The sequence below is a fragment of the Cebus imitator genome, unplaced genomic scaffold (assembly GCF_001604975.1).
Source record: "Cebus imitator isolate Cc_AM_T3 unplaced genomic scaffold, Cebus_imitator-1.0 Scaffold192, whole genome shotgun sequence".
Classification (NCBI taxonomy): domain Eukaryota; kingdom Metazoa; phylum Chordata; class Mammalia; order Primates; family Cebidae; genus Cebus; species Cebus imitator.
Genome location: NW_016107507.1, coordinates 1,454,444 through 1,480,113, shown reverse-complemented (window position 1 = coordinate 1,480,113; position 25,670 = coordinate 1,454,444). Strand labels below are relative to the sequence as shown.

Sequence of the window (25,670 nt, the reverse complement as noted above, 5' to 3'; positions counted from 1 at the left end):
GTTGATTCAGGTATTGAAACTTGTGTATGCTTCACGAAGTTCTCGTGTTGTGTTTTTCTGCTCTATCAAGTTATTTATATTCTTCTCTAGGCTGTTTATTCTCATTAGCATTTCATCAAACCTTTTTTTAAGCTTCTTAGTTTCTTTGCATTGGTTTACAACATGTTCTTTTAGCTCAGAGAAGTTTGTTGTTACCTACTTTCTGAAGGCTGTTCCTGTCAATTCATCAGACTCATTCTCTATCCAGCCTTGTTCCATTGCTGTTGAGGAATTGTGATCCCTAGGAGACACATTCTCGTTTTGGGTGTTTTCATCCATTTTGTGCTGGTTTATTCCTGTCTTTGTGGATTTATCTACCTGTGGTCTTTGTAGTTGGTGGCTTTTGGATGGGGTCTCTGAGTTGCTTTCCTTTTTGTTGATGATGAAGTTTCTTTCTGTTTTTAGTTCTCCTTCTGACAGGCCCCTCTGTTGTAGTACTGCTGAAGGTCCACTCCAGATCCTGCTTGCTTAGGGATTACCTGCAGTGCTGCAGAACCATAAGGGTTCTTGCCAGTTTCTTCTTCTGTTATCTTTGTCCCAGAAGGATACCTGCCAGATGTCAGCCTGAGCTCTCCTTTATGAGGTGTCTCTTTGGATATACGGGGGTTGGGGAGCTGCTTGAGGAGACAGTCTGTCCTTTATTGGAGCTCATGTGCTGAACTGTGAGCTCCATTGTTCCATTCAGAGCTGCTGGGCAGGTACGTTTAAGTCTGCTACAGTGTAACTCATAACCACCTTTTTTTCCCCAGGTGCTTTCTCCTGGGAAGGTGGGTTTTAGTTATAAGTTCATGATGTACTGCTGCCTTTTTTCAGAGATGCCCTGCCCAACAAGGATATAGCCTGGTCACAGTCTGCCAGCAGAGGTGTTGCTGAGCTGCTGTGGACTGTGCCCAGCTGCTGTGTGAACTTTCTTGCAGTTTTGTTTATAGAGGTATAGTTAGAACTGCCTCAGTAATGGCGGTTTGCCTCTGTAATGGCAGACTGTGTCTGTAATAGCAGACTGCCTCGGTAATGGCAGACTGCCTCGGGAGTGGTGAACTGCCTTGGTAATGGCAGATGCCCTTCCCCCGACAGAGCTGGGCTGTTCCAGGTCCACCTGTGCTTGCTGTGACTCTCTGAATCCAGAGGGTTTCAGATTGCTTGTCTTTGTGGGGATGGGACCCACCAAGCCAGATCACCTGGCTCCCTGTTTCAGCCACCTTTTTTTCAGTTGAATGGGTGACCGTTTCCCAGGCATTCCAGGTGCCAGTTGAAATAGCTGCCCAGATTTGTGTGAGTTTTTGTGCGGAGACCTGCTGCACTGGCTGAAACAGCCATGCTGGAGACACGTGGTGCTTTTCCACTTGAGAATCTCCTGGTCTGTGGGCAGTAAAAGTTCATTTAGAAATGCAGTGATCACTTACCCTCTGTGTTCTTGCTGGGAACTGCACTACAGAGCTGTTTGTATTTGGCCATCTTGGATTCTATCCAGTCTGTTTCTGTTTTAAGTGATCGCTATGACCTCTCTATAGGGACAAGGGTGGAAACAGGGAGATAGGTCAGAGACTATCATGCTTTGGAGAAGGGAAATAGAAGTACCACAGTAAGAAATGTCATATGATGAGGGTGAGTGCTTCCTGTTTATGCAAAAGTGGTATGCAACCATTAATAATAAAAGATGAAATACACATTATAATGAATAAGATCTGAAAATAGACTGGATCCTTGACTAAGAACAAGATTTAAGAGTTCATAACTAGACAGATTTAAAGAGCAATAACAAGAATAGTGACTTAAATAAGTGATGTCAAAATTGCTGAGAGGCTCAGAGCAGTAATAAAAGTGCAAACAACTTAAAACTTGGCAAACCCGTGCTCTCTGGTCAGTTTCTAGGCTGTAGAGTCACATTCAATTACTCATCAGCCCAATTGTGAAATCCCTGAAAAATAATATAGATTGTACTTAGGTTTTTGTACATAGAGATTTTACACAGCCCATCATATAGCAAAACTTCCCTAAATCCTGTCTTGCCAATGCATCCCTCCCATCTTGATAGCTCATACATTCCTTGGCTGCCCCTACAGAATTTCCTTTCCAATTCTTTTTTTTTTTTTTTTTTTGAGATGCAGTCTTGCTTTGTCACTCAGGCTAGTGTGCAGTGGTGTGATCTCAGCTCAGTGTAACCTCTGCCTCCTGGGTTCAAGTGATTTTCCTGCCTCAGCCTCCCTAGTAGATGGGAGTACAGGTGTGCACCACCATGCCTGGCTAATTTTTGTGTTTTTTGGTGGAGACAGGGTTTCACCATATTAGCCAGGCTAGTCTCAAACTCTTGACCACCAGTGATCTGCCCGCCTTGGCCTCCCAGTGTGCTGGCATTACAGGCATGAGCCACTGCCCTCAGCCCCAATTCTTATTTTCTGCAACTCTGCCTCAAGAATCAAGCCCAAGGAGCCTTTCCCCCCCATTTAATACCCCAGTAACTTTTTAAATGCTATTTTTTCCTTCAATCCTCTCCCACAGCACACTGTTCCCTAAAATACTCCTTTTATCTTGTCAGTCCTCTAAATAAGATCTTTCTGAAGCTCTTGTTCCCTGCCCAAGGATAGCAGCCAATCTCCCTAGTTGCCAGATAAGGCTTATTTCTGACTCCCTCACAACCCCCAACCTCAGTCTAACAGAACTTGTCAAGTTCTGGGCAAACCTTGTTGTTACCACTCTGGGTCTTTGCCCTAGCTCTTCCCCTCCTCTGAAATTTTCCACTGTGCCTCCTACACATATATTCACTCCCTCACCTACACACACACACACACACACACATGCATGCACATCTCTACCCACAAGAAAATCCATCTTAAATCTATCTTTTTCTCAAATTTCTTCCCTGCCAAGCAAAGGAGATACAGCACATCACAAAGTAGCACAGTTACAGGTATTGGGTAGACATTTATTCATTTATTGAGTGCCTACTTCTTACCTCCATATTTGGGGCACAAAGATGAATACAGAATGCTGTTCCTAGCCTCAAGGAGCTCCATCCGGTGGGAGAGGCGAATGTATAAACATACCCTCCTAGAGCATGGTGATTGAGATATGCACAGAGTATGGGGGTAGGGAGGAGGCGGGTTTAGGCAAAGCCAAAAAAGCAGGGCAGGGCTAAGGTGGAGGGGTTCAATTCACAGACCAGGGAATCAGAGACTGAGCTCAACCAAAGACAGATCTCAGGACCAAGGAGAGCGCTTTGTGTGGCCAGCCTTGAGGCATTCCTCACATTTTTTGGAAGCTGCTCAAAACTTTCTGCGAAGCTCTATCCTCATAAGCAAAAGATTCTCGCTTAAGAGAACTGCTCCTGAGGCATATCTTGGATCCCCCTGACTTAGGAAAATACTACTTCCACTCATGAATTTCAGGGTTTAAGGATTAAGTATTAGTTAAGGAAAATTATATATATATATATATATATATATATATATATATGTCCTTAGAAAGACTTTTTTGGGGTTCAAATCCTCAGGGAATGGTTCTCATTCTGATTTTGAAATGGAATCCAGGACTTTATTTTATTGGGGTTTTCTTTCTCGGCTTTTGGGTGATTGCAGCCTAGGTAAATTCTGATTAGCCTATACAGAGTTTTTCTCCATAGCTTCTTTTACTGGTCACCTGGTAGCTATGATGTTATTTATGAGTGCCTTACTTCCTTGAGAGGCATTGTAAGTTTCTACAGTTGCACAGTCTAATAGAAATATAACATGAGCCACATATGTAATTTTAAATTTTCTCGTAGATACATTTTTAAACAGTAAAAAGAAATAGGTGAAATTAATTTTAATGTTTGTTGTTTAACCCAATAAATCTAAAGTGTTATCAATTAAACAAATGATGAATATTAAACAATTAATGAAGTCGCTCACATTCTGCTTTTTTCCTACTAAATGTCCAAAATCCAAATATACGTGTATTCATGCAGTTTCAGTACAGAGCAGCCACATTTCACGGGCTTAATTGCCACCTGTGGTTAGTGATTACTAGATTGGGCAGCACGCTCTAGATGTTAGAGAGCCTGTCTGTACCCCAGCTCCAGGTTTTCTCCCACTTAATCTTCCCAAAACTCATGCATATTGGCCAGAAAAATACCATCATTGTAAGAGGTGACATCAAACCCAGTACTTTTTGTCCTCTATTTACAATAGAGTAGGAGGTAGTTCTGAGAAAAGAATGTTTAAGTCTCAAAATAAACCTGTGTATTTTTATTTTCTTAAGTTAACCTAATGTTAACCAGCTATTTATCCATGTAGTGAGCAGAAATATGGAATAATGTATAATGACAGAATAGTCTATACAGTTGTGTTTAATAATGAAGATGGCTAATACTGGATAATATGCTTCTTTCACATGCAAAACATTTTAACATGTAAAAAAGCATACTGTGTTGGGAGGAAAAGGAGCCCTGGAAATGAGGAGACTCAGATAATTTTAGCCTTGCCAGTAGTTAAATTTAGATTCTTAAACAAGTAAATTAACCTGTCTAGCCCAAAGTTTCCTCATCCATAAAATAAAGAATTGGATGTGGTATCTCTGAATTCCTTCTGCTCCTAAATTGTGTTGACACTGCCCCTTAAGTAAATTTCACTATCATTGTCTGCTCTCCACCCCCACTGCCTGCCCTGAAGCCTGCATAATTTCTTACCTGAACTACCATAGCTAGTCTCCGTAGCAGCTTCTCAAATCTATCCCCGCACAGCCATCAAAGAAACCTTTCTAAATGAAAATCGGATCATCTCATGCTGAATGCCCATCAGTGGCTTTTACAGCCCATAGCAGTTGTCATGGCCTGCTTTTATCTGCCCCCCTGCCTTTGACTCCTGGGTACTCCCATATACATCCATTGTTCTAGGTCTGCTAGACTTACACAGTTTGCAGGGTATGACATAGCTTTTGGACTGCCTTAATTCACTCAGACTGCTGTAACAAAGTAACATTGACTGGGTGAGTTAAACAATAGAAACTTATTTCTCACAGTTTTGGAAGCTGGGGAGTCCAAGACCAAGGTGCTGGCCAGTGGGGTTCCTGGTGAGGGCCCTATTCCTGGTTTGCAGATGGCCAGCTTGCTGTATCCTCAGATGGTGGAGAGAGAGCTCATCTGTCATGTCTCTTCTTATACAGGAATTAATCCCATCATGAAGGCTCCACCCTCATGACCTGGTTATGTCCCAAAGTCTGCACCTCTGAATACTATCACACTGAAGAGTAGGGCTTTAGTATATGAATTTGGCGGGAGGACACAAACAGTTCATAGCAAGATTTTGAGAATATTTAGATCAATCTCAAGGTAGAAATTGCTCTTATAAAAACTCAAACATATCATCACTGTTTTGCAGCAGTATGCATGCCATTTTTGAACAGCTTTAATATTTAGATAGATTTTCCTTATTTTCCAGACAAACCTCTTCCTATGGGATTTTGGGAACTTTGTGCCAGATTTGGTATTTGTAATTACCTAGTAGTCATCTTACTGAATAATTGAGGAAAGTTCCTGGGTTGAGTAACCTGCCAGCATTACACAGTTCACTAAGATTCAAGGATGAACCTAGAACCCAGACTTTCTGTTCTCATTCCAGCCCTCTTGTATGTTCATATATAATATACACAGTGAAGCGATCAGTTTTCCTATTTGAATTCACTTCATCATTCCACTTTTTCTTTATAAAATATTGAATTTATTGGGGACTCACATTCTTCATCCCCTGTTCATCAGCTCCTGCTAATTTGTTTCATTAAAACTTCCATGGATTGAGTTGAATCCTATTCTCTAGATAGAATCAGAAGCAAGCCTTCCTTCTTACTTTCTCCCTCCCCCTTATCCTTGACTTCATGTAATGAAAGGAAGCAAGAATGATGCCCTAATTCCAAAATGTATTTTTGTTTGTAAGTAGATTAGGACATTATTGCCCAGAGTGGGCAATTGTCTCTGTGTACTTTTTTTTCTCAACTATGAAGTGAGAAATATAAGCTAAATAATTACTGTGATTCCTCCCACTATAAAATTTTTATATACCCAGTAGCTCCTAAAATGGTACATTTCATGCAATAGTCATTTAATAAATACTTAGGAAATTGGTATTTAATGGGACAAAATGTCAGTATGGAGTATAAACAGTTCATTGAACATTATTGTTAATTGCTCACTTTGGGAGAGTAGTATGTGCTATTACTTTTCATAGCAGCTGAAATGAATTATGGAAATATTAGATGTCTTAACTGAATTTTTGTTTCAGTTTGATTTTTGGGTTGTTTTTTGAGACAAAGTCTCACTTTGTTGCCCAGGCTGGAGTGCAGTGGCACAGTCTTAGCTCACTGCAACCTCTGCCTCCCAGGTTCAAGTGATTCTTCTACCTTACCTACCTGAGTACTGGGATTACAGGCATGAGTCACCACATCTGGCTAATTTTTGTGTTTTTAGTAGGGATGGGGTTTAACCATGTTGGCCAGGCTGGTCTTGAACTCCTGGCCTCAAATGATCCATCCTCCTCAGCCTCCCAAAGTGCTGAGATTATAGACGTGAGCCACAGCGCCCAGCTGTGTTAACCAGTTTTCCACTATAGTGCAATATATATGTATATACACACACATACTATTATTTGCTCATATCAATAACTTATTGGAAAAACTCTTCTTGAGAATTTTCTGTCTTATCTGTTATCTTAATTTAAATTATCTTTTAATTCAAATAGGAATCTATATAACTGTAGTTATTTACTTGTAATTATTTATTTGTCATTACTTAAGAGATGTGAAAGTTATTTTTTAACTAAAAATAATTTTTACATTCAGTTTTTTACGTGAATTTTACAATGTGTTTGGAAAATTTTTAAGATATGTGAGGATGATGAGAGAGCTTATGTTTAGTAGGTCTCTATAGAATTATGTTGGGTTTCCTTACATAAAATATTTTAGAACATTTTTAAGTTCCTAGTGAAACCCAGAAGACTCTGGAAAACTATATTCTTGGCTAGCACAATACTGAGGGTAGTGAAGGAAAATCAGGAGAACCTTTTAAACTTAACATATTCGTAATCAATATCCATGACTTTAAAAAATTCAACATATAATGTTGTTTGAAAGGCAACTAGGTTTAGCTGTTAATTCCTACAGATAATTTATAATCAGGTAATCTCTCTGGTTTTCATTGTTTTAAAAAATTTCTGTGCTATTTATCATTTTATTTTTGTGAACACTGTATCCATTCTTCTGGGTACATACAAATGGATGCAAACACACCGAATAACAGAAGCTCCACCACAAAAAGCATCAAATTGGATTAGACAGCCAGAAAGGGGCTCTGGGCTGGTAGAAGTAGCTTAAGGTCCTGTCCTGGATTTGCCTGCCTCAGTTATGTAAATGAGTTGGATGGTATTAGACAACCTCTTAAATATGAGTAATTAACTATGGAAAATAAGGTCAGCAAAATCCTGAATTAGAAGAAAGGTCACTTGAATAAAGCAGGAGTCATGGACGACTAACAATTTATAAAGAACAGAATAATTTGGGTCTCTGGGGTTGCATTTATGTGTAAGGTCATTTTAAATCAAATTAGGAGAGAGGCATTTTCAGAAGTAGTGTCTTGATGTAAAGATAGGTAATTGAAATATTCTTTTATTTTCCATATTAATCCTCATCAACTGTAGTGCTTTCTACTGACTGTGAAAAATGTAAATAGGGGGGAAAAGAATTAAGCCACAGAGGGAAACAGTAGATAGTTAATAGAGTGACGTTGAGTCATGGATCGGTCGTATGTGTGAGCCAGAATCTCTCCCAGGAATATAATGTGAGGTATGGGAGGACAGTGTGCAGTCAGTTTGCAGCAACAGTAAGATTTCTGTGGTTCAGCTGGAAGAAAAATACATCTGAAAGCCAATAAAAAGCATTTTTCACTTCAGTACCCTGAAATTAGTTCTAAGGACATATGTCTTTGGGGACTTCTGTGTGAGATTAGTGGGAAGGCATTTTCTGCATCTAAGGAATAGAAGAGAGATCAAAATAGTTGAATCTGGGATCTCCCAAGCATTCTCCAAATTAGTCTCCTTTACTTGGCAGCCAGCCAGCCAGCCCCTTGTGTTTGCAGTGAAAAATGGTGGGGCAGGAAGAAAGAAGAAGCAGGTAGAACAGATTCACAGAACATGAGGTGAGGAATTGGAAGGGAAGTTTCTACTCTCTTATCTTCTATTTTTTATTTTATGAGGAAAAACATAGGGAATCTCTTATATGTTCTGTAAAGGAAAATACATGAATGGCACAAGCATTTATTGCTTTAGTAATCCTGTGATTATGACTTGCATGGCATGGTCAACATGAGATTTAATACAAATTCTTATGTGACAATATCTGTGGTTTGGAAGAGAGTACTCTAACACTAAGGGTACACTAACAAATTCCAGCTCCATAATTTTCTTGCTCTGTGGCTTGAGTCAAGTTACTTCTCTGACCCTCAGTGTCCTCTTCTGTAAAATGGCAATAGTAGTTGGAAATATATCATGGTGTTATTATAAAGATTGTTAATTAATGGATGTAAATATGTCTAAAACAGTGATAGAAGGATTCGATAAATGCTACCTTTTATTATATAACCCTGTCCTAATATAAAGAGCAAAATGGTCAAAATTTCCTGTTTCCTAATTTGCCTCTTTAGTTCTCATTTCTGATCTTATATAAAATATTAGATATATCAGGGTGTACCATTTTATTATTGCTTGACTACTGGATACTGTTTTATTTCTATTTGTTAATAATCTGAAGAAATCAAGTGGGAAGAGTGATGTTTTGTAGCCTGTTCCCTCCTTGGTGTGTCTGAGTCACTCACAGGCACATGCTGTCGCATGAGCCACGCCCCCGTGTCGGGTTTCTCGTTTCAGGCAGGACTGTGATCTGGCCATACTTGTCACTTCCCAGGCAGATAATGGACAACTAAGCCCAGTATTGGGCAACTGACTTTCCTGGGCAGGCCAGATTCCAGCCCTCCTCACCTTTACTCATCTTGTTCTTTCCATCCAGGATCATAGCCCCTATTCTTTCCCAGAGATGGCAAACATCTCTCTGTTTTTCTGTTTCTTCTATGTATACATTATTCCTTTAAAGAGCATGGCTTTGACAGTGGTGGGCTTTAGAAATGTCCACGAGAGTATACATTATATTTAGGGGGTATGGTTGTAAATAAAAGGAGTGAAGAAACTTTAAGCCTTTTAGGCATGAAGAAAAGAAATTGTGTGTGTGTGTGTGTGTGTGTGTGTGTGTGTGTGTGTGTGTGTTGTTTAAAGACAGGGATACATTCTGAGAAATGTGTCATTAGGCAATTTTATAGTTGCGTGAATATCATAGAGTGTGCTTAAATAAACCTATATGGCATAGCCTACGATATACCTAGGCTATATGGTATAGACTTTTGCTCCTAGGCTACAAACCTCTACAGCATATTACTGTGCTGAATACTGTAGGCAATTGTAACACAATGATAAGTATTTGTATATCCAAACATATCTAAACATTCATAGGAAAGGTACAGTAAAAATGCAGTATAATCTTATGGGACTGCCATTTTACATGTGGTCCATCATTGATTGAAACGTCTTACGTGGTACACTACTACATATGAAAAAGAAAGTATGCAGTTGCAATGAACTTGGAAAGAGAAGGGAAAATGGAAAGCCTTAGATAAAGGAGACACAGGTAAGCAAAATTGCTTCCAGTTTTATTTTTTCTACTCTATTAATCATTTCATAACACTATTTTTCTTTACTAATTAATTACGTTTGTTTTGCATTTTATTTTTCAATTAATAATAAAGGAAGTAAAGGTAAGGTGGAGGGAATTTGTATGAAAAATAGTATGAAAATAAGATGATTGGAGGAAGTAACAAAATTTTAAAATAAAGAATTTATAAATAGGCAGATTGAGATATAAGGTGACTATTGAAAGTTAACATTATTAAGAATTTACTAATAAATGAGATAATGCTTTGCATTCTAGTAACATTTTTTTCTTTGAGATATATTACTATGAGATATATTACTACTGTTACGGCCATTTATAAATGGATAAAATTAGTTTTGAAGATATATTTCTTTGCAATATATTTCTATGAGATTTATTACTAGTATTATGGCCATTTATAAATGAATAAAATTCGTTTTGAAGAGGGAGAACATCTAAGGTCACAAATTAGTGAGGGTACAGATCTGGCATGTGACCCCAGGATTTCTCACCACCATAGGGTCAGATCCCCAGAACTCTTAACCATCATTCCTCCCTTTATGACTATGTAGAAGAAATGAGCTAAGAAGGAAATATAAACATAATAATAACTGAGGAATAAAATAGTTCTGGGGAAAAAGAAAAATAGTGACAGACGAATTGGTAAAAATGACGGAATGAATGAAAGACTATTAAAAGAAAGACAGGAGGCATAAAAAAGAAGAAGTGGTAACACGGAGAGAAGGTCATATAGCCAAGAACTAATTATTCACACTCATCAGAATGTGAGGCGGTGAATTTAATAAATATGTTTCCTTAAATTGTATGTAATTTTGTGTAAAAATTGTATGCAAGAAGGTATAGCTGTATATCACATCACACACTCACTGGTTGGCCTCATAGTTAATAGTTAACTAGTTTGTGCAAAGTGCAAGACTTGGCATTACAGTTACAGAAATACTTTATAGCTCAAGTTGGGAAGAAGAGAGAATTGCATTTTTTAAAAGCTAAACTGTAAACAAGGTGGTAAATGTACATAATAAGCACTAGGTGATAGGGTCTCAGAACAGAAGGACAGCTCCCTGATGGCGGTGTCCCTCAGCTAAATTGTCATGGGGCAAATGATCTGATCTTGGTGTTAAAGAAAGAGAGGGACCTGAACAGAGTGAGAGGAGTGAGGAACACATTCCAAGAAAAGTGTCTGCAAACAGAGAAAACAGGTGGAATGGGCCTGGTGTGTTAAGGGTGGGCACCATGGACCTGTTTAGCTGGAACAGCCTAAGACTTATGGAAGATAAACTCAGAGTCTTAGGCAGGAGCTGGATTGTAAAGGATTTTGAATAATAGGCCAAGGATTTTATTCTGTAGGCAATGAAAATCTAACACGTGGGTAACAGACGCCAGTTGGTGTTTGGGAAGGTTACCATGTCTTACATCTGTTGAACTGTTTGAAATATCTTAAGGTAATTTCCAGTTCTGTGGCATGTAAAGGTGATCACGTGCACTTCTGGTTGTGCTATAAATAACAATGCAACTATTTAAAAAATGTGGAATGGCACATCCATAAACATGTTTCTACTTCTATTTTTTAAGGAAAGTGTTCAAAAAAATCTTGATGTTGTGATAAAAATTGTGGCACAGCATTTCAGTGGCATGTTGTATGTTAACTTGAAATTATTCTGAATATTATTAGCAATATGAAAAATATTTATGAAAGTGTTGACTTCAAAAATTAAAAATTTAAGATTACAACTTCTTTGAAATTATGAGGACACACACAAACACACACACACACACACACACACACACACACACAGAGATACACACATTCAAACAAGAACTGTAAGGGAAGCCTGATAAAATAAAGATGGGGGTTTGTGAGGAATGTTATTATTTCCCATAGTGTTGTCTAAGGTAAAGAAAGATGAGTGATGAATAGGATAAATTGTAGCAGAAGGAGTAAAGTGAGTTAAAAGAGTTGCATTGATCTTTTAGGAACTCTTAATCTGGGTGGTTTAACCTTCTATTGTATGAACAATAGGTGTTTAGGGGTTTCTGAATTTATTGAGTTACGGTTCCATATCTTTCGACAGATTCTAACCTAATGATCAGACAATTAAAAAATATATCAGAGTGCCTAGTTTTTAATGTGTTCCCAAAACATCATTCTAACAACTGTAATAAAAGATAATTTGTTATTTTTTTTTCTAGGAACAGGTGGCAAACTTTACAGTTTAGAAAATATTTGAAAATATACGATTAAAAAGATATCTTCCAGCTAGGGTGATTTTAGTGAGTTTTGTTAAAATAGAATTATGAAGCTTTTTTCTATTTTAGTCCTACAGATGAATTGCTTCTGCATTATTCAAATATGGTGCTAGATGTCAGCAGTAAAGTTATTTAAAAAATAAACTTGTATGTAGTATATTCTTACATAGAGATATATTCTGGAGAGAATGATTCCAGAAAGGGTGTGTGTATGTGGGTTTAAATATATGATGAGAAAGAGGTAGGAAAAAATTACCTCAGTACTTGAACACACTTCAGCAATGTGTGGCTGTTTGGGAGATTATTGCTATAGCAACAGAAACTCAGAGAAAATGGTAATAAGTCTTGTTTTACAACTAGTGTTAGAAATGGAAATTATTTGTTCTGGGAACACTGGTTGTATTTCTGTTAAGTGATTGGACGTTACTGGAGTTGGCCAGTCCCAGGGAAGTAGTTAGGTTGAATCATGTGAAATTGCTGATATTTGACTTTTTTTGACCTCCAAAACAGCAATTTCATAGATTGGATCCTTAATATGTTTTCTATTTATTACAACCTTCTTTTTCTTTCTTCTTATTTCTATCTCTTGTTATATCCTTCCAAATTTCAGTTATGATTACATTATTTATTCTGTTCTTTGAATTGTCTGATACATTTTCATGTATACCAAGGTAATTCTCACTAAGATGACTTTAAATGCAATGCTGCAATTAGACATATGTTTTGAATAAGATTTATGTTATAGTGACACACCCCATGTCTACATTGTCATGATACATATATTAGTAGCTGTAAAGAAGCTCTATATAAAGTGTTGCAAATATATACTACACGAGAAATTCTGGTTCGTTTCAGTTTTTCTTTTTTTTAAGGCATCTAGCGTTTTGACTACTTTCATTCACAGATATTCTTTTTTTAAGGAATCATTCTTAGTTATCACAAAACCACAGTTCTTTTGTAAAAGCAGTGGTTTGGAAAACTCGTATATACTCTAAACAAGGTGGAACATGAGTGGTCAGGAGATGGTGATTGAAAGAACAAGAAGAAGTGAGCTGAGAATTAATGAATGTGAGATGACTGTCTTCACACACAAAAAAGCAAATTTCAATCTTGGTGTTTTGATAGTGCCCAGATTCAGAAAGTAACTCAGTCTCTACTATGCTCTCAAAATATTGAAAAATGTACCAATTTGCATCAAAAACATTTTTTTCGGCCTTTCCCCTTAACTCAGCATTATGACGCCTTTCTAGAATTTTGGCATTTTGCCTATCAGTAAATTATGAAAAAGCAATAGGATATCAGTCTGCTGTGCCATCAAATTATCTGTGGGGTTCCTGGGTCTCTGTACAGTATTTACAGAAACAGATGACTCCTGTGGCACTTTCACCAAATGACATGACACTTAACTTCTCTCCACTATGCAGATCTACAGTGTTGAGAAACATTCTTTGATGACTGTGAGCTTCTGGGTATAACATAGCATTTCAGCATACAGGAAATAAATGTTTGGTTAATTCATTTTTACCGCCCTAGTTTATGGGCTACTTTAACAAAAACTTTATCTCATGTTCAGCCAGCTAGCTGACATTCTTTTTACTTCCTGAAGAAGAATTTCAAAAGAAAAGCATCAGTCATTTCTGTGCTAGGAGAACGTGTAAAGACATTGCAGAAAAAAACTGGCAATGAGTGAACTGGGACAGTTATAATGGCCTGCTAAATAATGCCAAAAATAAATATCATGAACATAAACTAACTCTTTCATTCTGGATGAAGTCCTGAAAGAATCATCTACTCATCTTTTCATTCATAGATGGTATCTGTTTTATTTTTATTTATTTTAAAAAATACGTAGCATCTGCTATGTGCCAGGCACTGATGTAAGTAATTTATGAATATTAATTCATTTAATCCTCATAATAGCCTTCTGAAGAAGGTACTGTATTATCCTGATTTTACACATAAGGAAACTGAGGCACATGGGTGCATATACCACACATGCATTACAATGTTTAGAACTATAACATTGACATAGAAAGTACTTTATTAAAAGCTGAACATTTCTGATTATATCTATTTTTTTAAATTTAGAGAAAGGGTCTCACTCTGTTGCCCAGGATGGAGTACAGTGGTCCAGTCACAGTTCACTGCAGCCTTGACTTTTTGGGCTCAAGTGACCCTTCTACCACAGCCTCCCGAGTAGCTGGTACTATTACAGGTGTGCACCATTACACCCAGCTAATTTTTTTTTTTTAATGTAGAGACAAGGTCTCACTGTGTTGCCCAGGCTGGTCTTGAACCACTGGGCTCAAGCAGTCTTTCCGGCTTGCCCTCCCAAAGTATTGGGATTACAGGTGTGAGCTACCATGCCCAGCCTGTATCTACTTTAATCAAAATATATATATATATATATATATATATATATATATATATAGAGAGAGAGAGAGAGAGAGAGAGAGAGAGAGAGAGAGGTTTAAATGAAAAAAATATTTCTGTGAAAAAGCACATCTAATATGTTTTGTGTGCTTAAAATGGATACTAAGTTATATTATGTAGAAAATTAGTTACATTCCAGTAATGGATAGGTCTGGACAATCTGAGAGATTGAGGGAAGCAGAAAGCAGCGTGTACATTTTGGTGCCATGAGTCACCTCCCTGGGCCCCCAAAGTGGAACTACCTCTTTCAGAGTGTGTTAAACTGGATGACAAAAGATAATAACCTGATGAGTTTAAAATGAGATACCTCAAATTACATTTTGGAAGACAGTTGGTTTTGTGGAAGGCATAATCATTATTAGGTCAACATAAAGAATTAGTTCAAAGGACCTCCTTCTACATGGCAGTCCCAGGAGTCCTGCTTTGGTAGAATAGTATCCATTCTTGTCATAAGATGGCAGATTCAGTGATAGATTGTGAGGAGCCTGTTAAACCCAGTACCTCTATTTACCAAAAATTGTTTTGAGTAGCCCAGTGAGTAACCACTGCCGCAAAGTAACAGGCACAGTGGGAGCCATAGCGAGACATGGGCCTGCAGAAGCATTTCGTGTTTAATGGGTCTGGGACCGTAGTGAAGCAGTGTGCTGAAATAATTCTGATTAGGCTCGGTCAGGCAAGCTGCATAATCAAGACTCGTCTCTCCTCCATTGAGCCCTTACTGTTCAGAGCACAATCACAGTTTAAAGCACCATTTTAAGTAGTCCTTCCACTGTTCTTTAAAATGCAACCTTCTTTCAAGTTGGTGTGCAAGCCTTCTTTATACCTGTGGGAATAGCTAACTAGGAAAAGAAAGCGTTATGTTAACATATTAATAGGAAAACATGGGCAAATTCTTCTTTCCAATGGAAATGCGTATTTAAATTTTATAAATGAACTTTAAAGAAATGATTGGAAAATACCAAAAGGGTAACACTGTAAATCATACTGTCTAGGCTAATTTCTGTTATCAGTAGTATGTGTTGTATCAGTGATTAGGCAGCTGATTAGTTTCTGTTTCCTATCAGCTGGTACTACTAGTAACACATATACATAGCAGTAGATATACAATCAAGAGGAAATAAGTTTAAAAACTTCCCTCCCTACTTCTTTTATCTTTTGAAAGAATGAAAATAAATCAGAAAATGATTTCCATTTTTCAAGTTTTTATTAGCTAAGTCGAAGCTCTTTGGGAGATATTAAGCAGAGAAATGGATGTGCAGAGATAGGAGCCAGTCGGGATTCTCTGATGTCTCTACTTGGTTGAGTTTCAGAGATCATGTGATTACAGTCATTGTTGATCTCTCTGACAATATGCTTTGAAGAAGATTAGGTTACATGTTGATTGTGCTTTTGTGAGGAAGGGCATTATTCTAAGCAGGTCTTTAAGAAATACTGAAAAGAGCTTCAAAGAAATATATTCACCCATTGTTCACACAACAGTCACTGTAATAAATGCAGAACAGATTTTCAGGTTTGTTCTTAGGAAGTAAATAAGTGTAATTGAAAATACAGTAAATGGACACTTTCAAAACTTGAATCATAGCTAGTGAATGACTTATAAATCTGCTTCTCTTGAAGTTTTTCCAGAGAACCTTAAAGCTTGAAAAGCGATCATTAGAAGTTTAAGTAAAATAAGTGGTTAAGGATTTGTGGCAGCTCCAACAATGAGATCCTACTGGACATAATACATTTTAGAAATGCCTTTTATTCCTTTTAAAGGTCTTATCATGAAATATAATCCTAATGTATTTAGCACTCTAATGAACATACCAGCTCACTAATCATTATTTATTTGTGTACGTATGTGCCAATAGCATCTGGCTTAGAGGAAGAATAATAAGCAGCATTTTAAAATTCTTCCAGCTTGGACGGGTGACTACTCATGACAGTGGGTACTAGAGAAGCTCAAGAGAGGAATGAAATTCAGAAATCAATAGGTAGGGGGACAGAAATGAAGAAAAATCGTTATATTTATTTTTACCGAGATCTTAAATTAACTGAATCAAATAGAGTTTCTAGGCTACCATGAAAGAAAAGTCAGAAATGACAGTTGTGAGTCATTGAACAGCAGGTTCTACCATCTATGTGATGTTAGGTTCTGAGGCTGAAAAAAAGAAGCCAGTCTCAGCAGTTATTGTGTCTTGTCAAAAGGAATAGAAAACCAGCTAGGCATTCTAAAATGTTATTTTGAGTTAGTACAAGATTTAAAAAGAAAGAAGAAACTGTGTAGCACCTTACAGTTTTCCCCTCATAGGTGAAAATATGGCAGTTAGTTTCTTGAGGCAAGATTACCAAATCGTAACCTATTGTGTATTCTGCTAAATCATTTTGAGCAACCGAACAGATTTTTCTTGCTTCTAAATGGATACGGAGAAATGTTTAACCCCCATTGTATTGCCACAAAGCCAGGCTGATCACCCTGGGAGGCCTGGGAGGTCTGAGCAGCTTTGGATTGGCTGTCAGGAGCAGGACTTTAACATTTTACTGCACATGGGCCAGCCACAGCAGGGTTCAATTGCCAGTGCTTTTATCTGCAGAAATGTGCTGGGATGGGCACTTTGTTTAAAATTTCCCTTTGCTACTGGAAGGAAATGGAAAGCAGTAAGATAACTTCATTTGTAAGGTAATATCTGTGCTTGTCTATATACTTTAAGGAAAGTAATATTTGACAGTTCTGGGATCAGTTGATTTTTGTTCCTACTCTCAGGTATCCTTTTAATGATTTGTTTAAAACTGAAGCCCAAATTAGAATTGTATTGTTATAATTGAATTGTAATGTATAATTGAATCGTAATGTTATAGGCATATGCCACCTATAACAGCTTGTCTGAAGCTTGATATTCTCTGTTCATTGATTTGGTTTTATTTCATGTGCCATTGGTTAGTGGAGTTTGTTTCACATAGCTTGTTTAACACTTAAAAGAAGAACTTTGGCAGGGCATCTGACAGATATGGTTTGATTATTTTTAGTAGCAAAATGTGAACATTATGTAAAGAAAAATTAAGTGCTAGTATGTTTGTCATTAGGGTACATCTATAGCCGTGTTAAGGTATAATTTTAATGTTTTTGTCATTCTTTGTGTGGATATTTGCTTTTAATGGTCTCACAGACCATTTTCGTATTACCTTAAGACAATTTTCTAGTTAGGCCTTATTCTCCCTTGTTTTCTGTGTGCCTGATGTTTTTAAGGATATTATAATACTTTTTTGTGTGCAAAGTATAGCATAAACTTTACTCCTGTGCCTTTTTTATTAAAAGCAGAACCTATTGTCATTCCCTCTGCAGTATCTTCAGAGTTTTCCTTAGTTTTTTTGTATTGATTCTCCTGTATTCCAGAGAGTTCAGTGGTCAAGAAGATGAGAAAAGGTGGATTAAGGGCACATTTTTTAAAAAATCATAATTGGATGTGTTAGCTTTAGCTCTTGAAACATCTTCAAAGACCGTCTGTAAGATTATATTCCATGCTTCTCAGTCCTTTGAACCTCACAAAATGAAACATGGTGTGGTTATACCTAATGCAACCAAGCTAATATCTTGAAACCAAAGTTTTGCATCTTTAGAAACACCCCTTAAAATACTCGTTATCTGACTTTTATTACAGCGGACACGAAACAAGTGCATTAAAGACACTCTGCTGTTTTCCTAGGGCAGATTTTCTATTTCTTTTGAGATTTTCCATGAACAATAACAGAATCTGACGAAAGTCACCAGAAAAATAACTTACGTTTGTATGTAGTGCTTTATAGTTTGCACTATTCGGTTCGATCCTCTTAACCATCCTCTGCAAAGACAGCAGGTCTTATTAGCCACATTTTAAAGATGAGATAAGTGATGTGTAGAGAGACTAGCATGAGCAGCGTGCCTCAAGCTACCCAGCTAGAAATAGGCGAGCTGAATTCCCACCCAGGCATTTGAACCAGTGTCTTTTCCAAAATGCTGTGTTGGCTCCATGTGCTGGATGTTTGCTTTAAAGATCAGACTGTTTGAACTAAGCCTCTTAATAGGAAGGCTCTGGCAACAGCTGGTGTTAGGTAGATTAAAAATAAAATCAAAGACTGTTTGGTTGGAAAGTAGAATAATCAAGAGAGTGAGGGAGAAGGGAGAAAGATACCAAAATAACCGAGTGTTGTTTAGAGAAGTGTAGGATAAGGGCAGCATGATACATGGGTTTTATGATTGCCTCTTTCCTTAAAAAGGGTTCCTATCCCTCAGGGCTGCTTTCCCTTGTCCCTGGTCACTTTTGAGAAATTTGCTATGCATCATCACCACAGGTCACTGTGCATTATGAATAGGAATCTACTTTCCCTAAACTTAATACCTCTATTTCATGTCCAGAAAATAAAGGATCAAATCTGTAAACCTTCCCTTTATAATATATATGGCCTAGGTCTCATGTTTATTTATACAGTATTGAGAATAATATTTATTTCTGCTATTGAGTTACATTGACTTGTCATGTCTTCCTTCGTTTCATTCTGAATTTTCTTGCTCTTCAAATGACTATGCTTTTAGTTTAATTCTGCTACTTTGTCAACCCAGTTCTCTGAATTTCCTGATTATACTCTGATTTTCATGGTTTCTTTCCATTTTTGTCAGGAAATCTTACTAGAGATACTGTATTGTGTAATACTTAGCCTTACCCTGAAGTTCAAGTGAAAACTGAAATGCTTTTTGAACCCTGGCCCCATTGAAATACTTACTGCCATGTCACTGATATAAATAAGGTTGTAAGAATACTTTCTTACTTGGTTCTTTCTTCAGTATTCAAAATGTCTTTATAACTGGGAAGTTCTTATTCACTTCAGTTGTCTTTGATAGCAATGTACCCCTCAAACCAGTTCTGTTTATCCTGTTATGTATGATTTTTTGAATCAAAAAATAGAATTTTATGTATCTTTTTTATATTAACTTTTTATGTCTTATTGAATATAAAATATGTGTAAGTGTAGATTTTTACACATACATTTGATTATTTTTAAATTAGCATTTATTAGTTTTTCTATTGAAGATTATTAAAAAGTTTAAAATAATCAGATACTCAGCACTCAGATACATTATTCTGAGTGAATGATAAAAATATTCTAAAGATTTAAAGATTGACTAGTACATAAAACTGTAAAATTGTCTTTAAATATCTCCCCCTCAAATTATTTTCCCCAAGGTAAATGCTCTTATTCGTCTTTTGTACATCTTACCAGAGATACGTTCTATGCATCTAGTGGCCAAAACTGATTTTTTCAAATATACAATTTCAAGTTAACACTATTATCTGATCACTTTGTGAAATTAATTCACTAATTCAACAAATATTTGCTAATGTTCTGTGTTAGGTGTTGTTCCTAGGCACTGGGGATACAGCATGAACAAAACAGACAAAAATCCCTGCTTTCATGAATCCTCCATTCTGGCACATGAGATTTAAAAAAATGAATCAATAAGACATGCAGTAGGTTAGATAGTGTTAAGGAGAAAAATAAAGCAGAGAATGGAGGTGGAGCATCTGATGTAGGTTACCTTTTTGACAAGGCAGCCAAAGAAGTCTCCAAAGGGATGACATAAAATAAAAGCCCTGAAGATGAGGGGGCAAGCAATGTAAATACTGGGAAGAATTGAAGCAACATGTTGGAACTCCAAGATCCAGGAAGAAAAAAAAATCTTTTTTAAATGTCAAAATGTAGTTTTTTAAATGAGTTGCCCAAGATGAAGGAAAGATAGATAATTCATTCAGAGTAATAATCCCTTAATAAGGATCATATGCCACTTCATTTATAGAATGAAAGTTCTTATTCTTAATTATTCTGCAAATAAGGAAACCCAGATCAAGAGTGAGATTACTTCCACCTATCTAGAGAAGACACTACGGTAATCCAGGAACTTCTTATCCTCCATTGGTTCTGAAGTTGCCAAAGTTTTTTTTTTCTAGAATAGTTGAAAAGACTAAAGTGTTTTCTTTCTTTTCCCACAAGAGCCATTTCCAGAATCTTCCCTTTGAGTAGTAGCCCTTGCCACCACCTTTCTAGAGAACATGGAATTATGCTTGAATGCAGCCACCTCCTTTCTATTTGGTGACGGGAGTGTCCATTCCTATTGTTTTTAAGTAATCAGGGCCTCAAGGTACATAGGTTTGCCTGGCACATGGTGTCTGATTACACTGGACATAGCTAAAGCTGAAAAAAAAAGAAAAAGAAAAAATAAAGTACAGTATCAAATATTGCACAAACAGGAATTAAAAGTCAGTGAGCATTTCTTTGACTACTGTGGAAATCAGAGCATATGGAAGCAGGTTGATAATTTGCTTCAAAAATGATTTTGTGTACTGCTATTGGGACTTAATTAACTCAAAATACAAACAGATTTTGTGGACATTATTGAAAATGGAAGCTGTTGGGCTTATCCCGGTCTTCTAAACCTCATCCTGTTCCTCCTCACCACCCAGCCCCCAACTGGACAGGGAGGTTTCCACGTTGCCTTCATCCATTCTGTGTTGCAGAGCCTGTTGAAGAAAAGCAGGTGTCTTTACTGAGAACTTCAAAAGAATCCTGTCAAGTCATTTGTGGTTTTGAAGCCTAGTTTACTTGCTGATTTGACTACACCCAAATTGGCATGTTTGAACCCTTTTAAAAATTAGCCATTGTAACACAGGGAGGGGAACATCAAACACTGGAGCCTGTGGGGGTGGGGATGGGAGTCTAGAGGAGGGATAGCAGGGTTTGGGGGAATAGGGGAGGGGTAGCATTAGGAGAGATACCTAAAGTAGATGATGGACAGGTTGATGGATGTGGCAGACCACCATGGAGTGTGTATACCTGTGTGACAAACCTGCACACTCTGCACATGTACCCCAGTGCTTAATAATAAAACACATTGAAAAATTATCCAATGTGAGGGCAAGCATTATTATTGACAGGGAGGAATCGGGAAGAAAAGCGTTTAAAGGAACAAAGTTTCCTTAGGGAATGAAGTAATTTGAGAAACCACAGTTAGATAGAGATGAAGGGTGTGTTTAATAATTGAAAGCATGCAACTCTATGCGTGCACCCCACAGGATCATGCCACTAACCTCTGCTTTGGACTATTGTAAGAGCCTTTTATGTGATCTTCCTGTCTCAATCTTCCTCCCCTTCAGCCTATTCTCAACAGAGCCTACTCCACCCTTCAAAACGGAAGTCAGGTCATGTCACTCCCCTGCTCAGGACTCCTCCAGGGCTTCCCATTTCACTCAGTGAAAGCCAGGTCTTGCCCTGGATCATGTGGTGACCCATTCCATCTCTGACTTCATCTCCCACTGTTCTCCTGCTTGCTGCTCGTCTCAGCCACCTGACCTGCTTGCTGTTCTAAGACGGGCAAAGAGATTCCTACCTTACGGGCTTTGGATTTGCCCACAACTTTCACCCTACATGCAAAGCCTTTTCCCAGGGGCTCTCACACTCACAGCACTCAAGTCGCTACTCAGATTACACCTTCCAACAAGGTTTCTTCCCTGACCATTGTACTTAAAATTGCAGCCCCTCTCCATCTTTGCACTCTTTCTCACCATACTTGATTTTTTATAACCTAAAACACAATATTTGTATACTTATTTTAATTACTATTTATCTTCACCCACTAGAATGTAAGCTATTGAGTGCAGGGATTTCTGCCTGTATTATTTAATACTATCTCCAGCACCTAGGACAGTGCCTGGTACATAGGACAGTGCCTGGTACATAATAGGTACTCAGAAACTATTTGCCAAATAAGGAATGGCTAGTGCAAATTTAAGTGAGAAAAAGAACCTGTTTTCTCTAGAGTAATAAAAGTCTCAGCATTGCACAATAAAAATAAAATTCTTAAAATGAAAGAGATTTGGTGTACGCACAGCTTATTATTTACAGGCATGTTTCCTGGGTGTGCTGGATAGTTGATTCAAAAGGATAGGCCTCGGATACCTTCAATTTCATGCTTAAATGCAAATGATGCTGGGAATTGCAATGAAAATGATGAAAAAAAGTGGAAAATGATGGAAATAGAAATTGGTTGTTTTACTTCCAAAGTAATGATTTTCAAAGCAGAGGAATTGAATAGCAAATACATTAACAAAAACAATGTCTCTGAAAATGCAAACTTCATTCACAATCTGATCTGTGCAATTTTTCAAGCTCAGTGATCCAAGGTCAGAGGGCACTTGTATTAGCATAGACCTCGCTTTGTTAATTCACCTCTGAATTCCAATGACAATAAAACCAAGCTCTCATAACACGGGTAACATTTATACAGCACTTAGGCAATTCCTAAATGAATTGTCCCCAGAGACCTTGAGAGATAGGTCAGGATTATTAACCCCATTTTGTACACAGAGAGGAAATAATTTGCTTAATGTCACCTGGTAAGCTATTTAATTCATAATTTGATTGCTTTATTTATAATAATGGCTTGTTTCATTTGGGCCATGTTGCATTAAAGATGGCCTCTTTAAATGGGCAGCTTTATATTTGAACTTAACTAGAGTTAGCAATCTAACTGATAATATTCCATATTTCTTTAAGATCAGTGTTTCATGATCTTAAAATGGGAGACCGGTTTAGATAATTGAGTGGTCGGAGACTCCCAAAGCCATTTTGATATTGATCAACATTAGGCCACTCTTCAGATTTGACACTACTGAGATATCTATAATGGCAGGCTTAGGTGTGATTGGGAATCCTCCCAAACCATAATTTAAATCCTTTTAGAATTCCATTGCCTTTTCTATGCTCATAAAGTTCCATTTGGTTCAAAAAATCAGTGTAACTAAAACTGAAAATCAGTGTTTGCACAGACAACTAAGAACTAGAGACAAAGTCCTCATTAGGAGATTCCAAGTCCCAACCAATAGAAAACATGGGATAAACATCACAGAAGCTACATCAGAGTCGTACTTGGAACCCACTTAATTTTGTTTCTGTTGTGGTTCATTCCTTTTTCTTTCCAGAACAGTACTATGAAAAGACCTCAAATTCAGTTCAATGAGCTTGTCAAATATTCAGGAAGTTGTGAGGAAATATAAAAGTGAGGGGACTACTTGTAAGTTCATGCCTGTATCAAGGGAAGACTAGAAAACTAGAACATCTAAAAAGAATTTTGAACCAAAAATGACTTGCCAGCTTTGGAAAAAAAAAAAAAAGAAATGTCTAGTCTTTATCCAACTGTTTGGAAGTTTCTCAAAACCTCGTCTCATTTCATCCTTATAATGAGATTTATTTACTGCCAACAGCAACAAAAAGAGATGCACAGCCAAATTATAATTTTACTTTTTTAAAAAAGTCTTTCTCTCCTTCCTTTTAAGGAAATGCATTTATTCTCCTTCACTGTTCCTGAATCTGATTTACTATATTTTTATGCCTGTCTTTACATCTGGTTCATTATTTTTAACACCTGCTAGGATATGAGCTACAGTTTTTATACCAATGGCCAATTTAATTGGGCATATAAAAATTTGTCCGAAAGAATTTTGCGCATGAAATTTTAAAAAGATTTTGTATGCAGTTACGTTAAAATTGGTCAGACCAAAGTGTAAATGGATACAGCAATAAAATTACTAGGTCTTAAATCAAACCAGATTAAACTGTAAAGTTAAGATCTTTGTGAGCCTCCGTCTCAAAAACTGATGGTTGTAGAGGCCTCTTTGCAAGTAGGTCTTAGTTCCTAGGACTATAAAAACAGGAGGACTTTGGTAGGTGACATGGTTTGTATGTTTTGTCCCCCTAAATCTCATGTTGAAATGTGATACCCGGTGTTGGAAGTAGGGCCTAGTGGGAGATGTTTGGCTCATGGGCATGGATCTGTCATAAATGGCTTGGTGCCTTCTTTGTGATAATGAATTACTGTGAGATCTGATTGTTTCAAAGCATCTGAGACCTACCCTACCCACTCTCACTCACTGTCTCGCCAGGTGACACACTGGTTCCTCTTCTTCTGCCATGATTGTAAGCTTCCTGTACAGCCTATAGAACTATGAACCAAAAATAAACTTCTTTTCTTCATAAGTTATCCAGTCTCAGGTATTCTTTTATAGCAACGGAAACAAACTAGTAGGTTATAACACAGTAGGTTATAATAAAACGTGGCTAAAGCATCCTTGGGAACATTTCTCTGGCTAAACACATTGCATTCTTAATGTAGTGCAAGCAGAAAAATGAGTTGACAGATTTTAATTGTATAAATGACAATTTGCTTAAAAGATGAATTATGCAAATTATATGAGCCAAACCTATACAACTTTTCTGAATTTGAGTGATAGTCTACAGTTGTACTGTGTTGTTTAGGGGTCACATTAGTTCACTGTGCAAGTGAAAGTTTGATGTTTCCTGTCCTTGTTTTTATCTAGAATGTGAAATGCATAGAAATGTCTGTCATCTACTTATCAAGCATTTACATCTTTGTAAATTAACATAGTGAGCAACCTGATTGTATGCAAAGCATAGAATTTTTCTTATTGCCTTATATATTTTCTCTTAGCACACAGTATTATGCTGGTCTGAATTATTTGTCCCACTCAACAGTATATATATTACATTGATCATCATATTTTAAGGGAAGAAACGTTGTATAGGTGTTTGATTCTTTGTTCAAGTTCTTAGATATTTATCAAATTTGTACAACAATTAGTTGTTTCTCTTGCCATTTTATGTGTCAATGAGACATGCGTAAGTAATCATATTTTATGAAGTTTAATATAGTTTATTAAATAGTTTCACAGTTTTGTTTTTAAAATATTCCCTTTTTTCCTTTTTTTTTTGAGACAGAGTCTAGCTTTGTCACCCAGGCTGTAGTGCAGTGATGTGATTTTGGCTCACTGCCACCTCCGCCTCCTAGTTCAAGTGATTCTTGTGCCTCAGACTCCCAAGTAGCTGTGATTATAGGTACCTGCCAGCACATCTGGCTAATTTTTGTATTTTTAGTAGAGACAGGGTTTCACCATGTTGTCCAGGTTGGTCTCAAACTCCTGACTTCAGGTAATACACCCTGCTTGGCCTCCCAAAGTCCTGGGATTGCAGGTGTGAGCCACTATGCCCGGCCTAAAATATTCACTTTTAAACAGTATTAATCAGGTGTGGGCAACTTAATTTACTAGGCTTTCAAAATTCAAATCCAGATTCATTAGTAGATTATATAATAGGACCTTAAGAGACCTTTTTTTTTTTTTTTTTTT

General features: G+C 37.2%; 1 protein-coding gene across 49 annotated transcripts in view; it reads left to right on the top strand.

The window, feature by feature from the left end:
- The window catches only part of NRCAM (neuronal cell adhesion molecule), a 315,528-nt gene that overhangs the window by 116,352 nt on the left and 173,506 nt on the right, over positions 1–25,670 (top strand). For 2 of the 49 annotated variants that reach the window (XM_037745119.1, XM_037745116.1), the window contains exon 1: positions 16,997–17,122. The exons of 46 other annotated variants lie outside the window; for them this stretch is intronic. The gene's annotated coding sequence lies outside the window, so the exon portion shown is untranslated. Of the gene's footprint in view, positions 1–16,892; positions 17,123–25,670 lie in introns of those variants that run through there. One more of the 49 variants, XM_037745121.1, reaches the window with a different exon arrangement.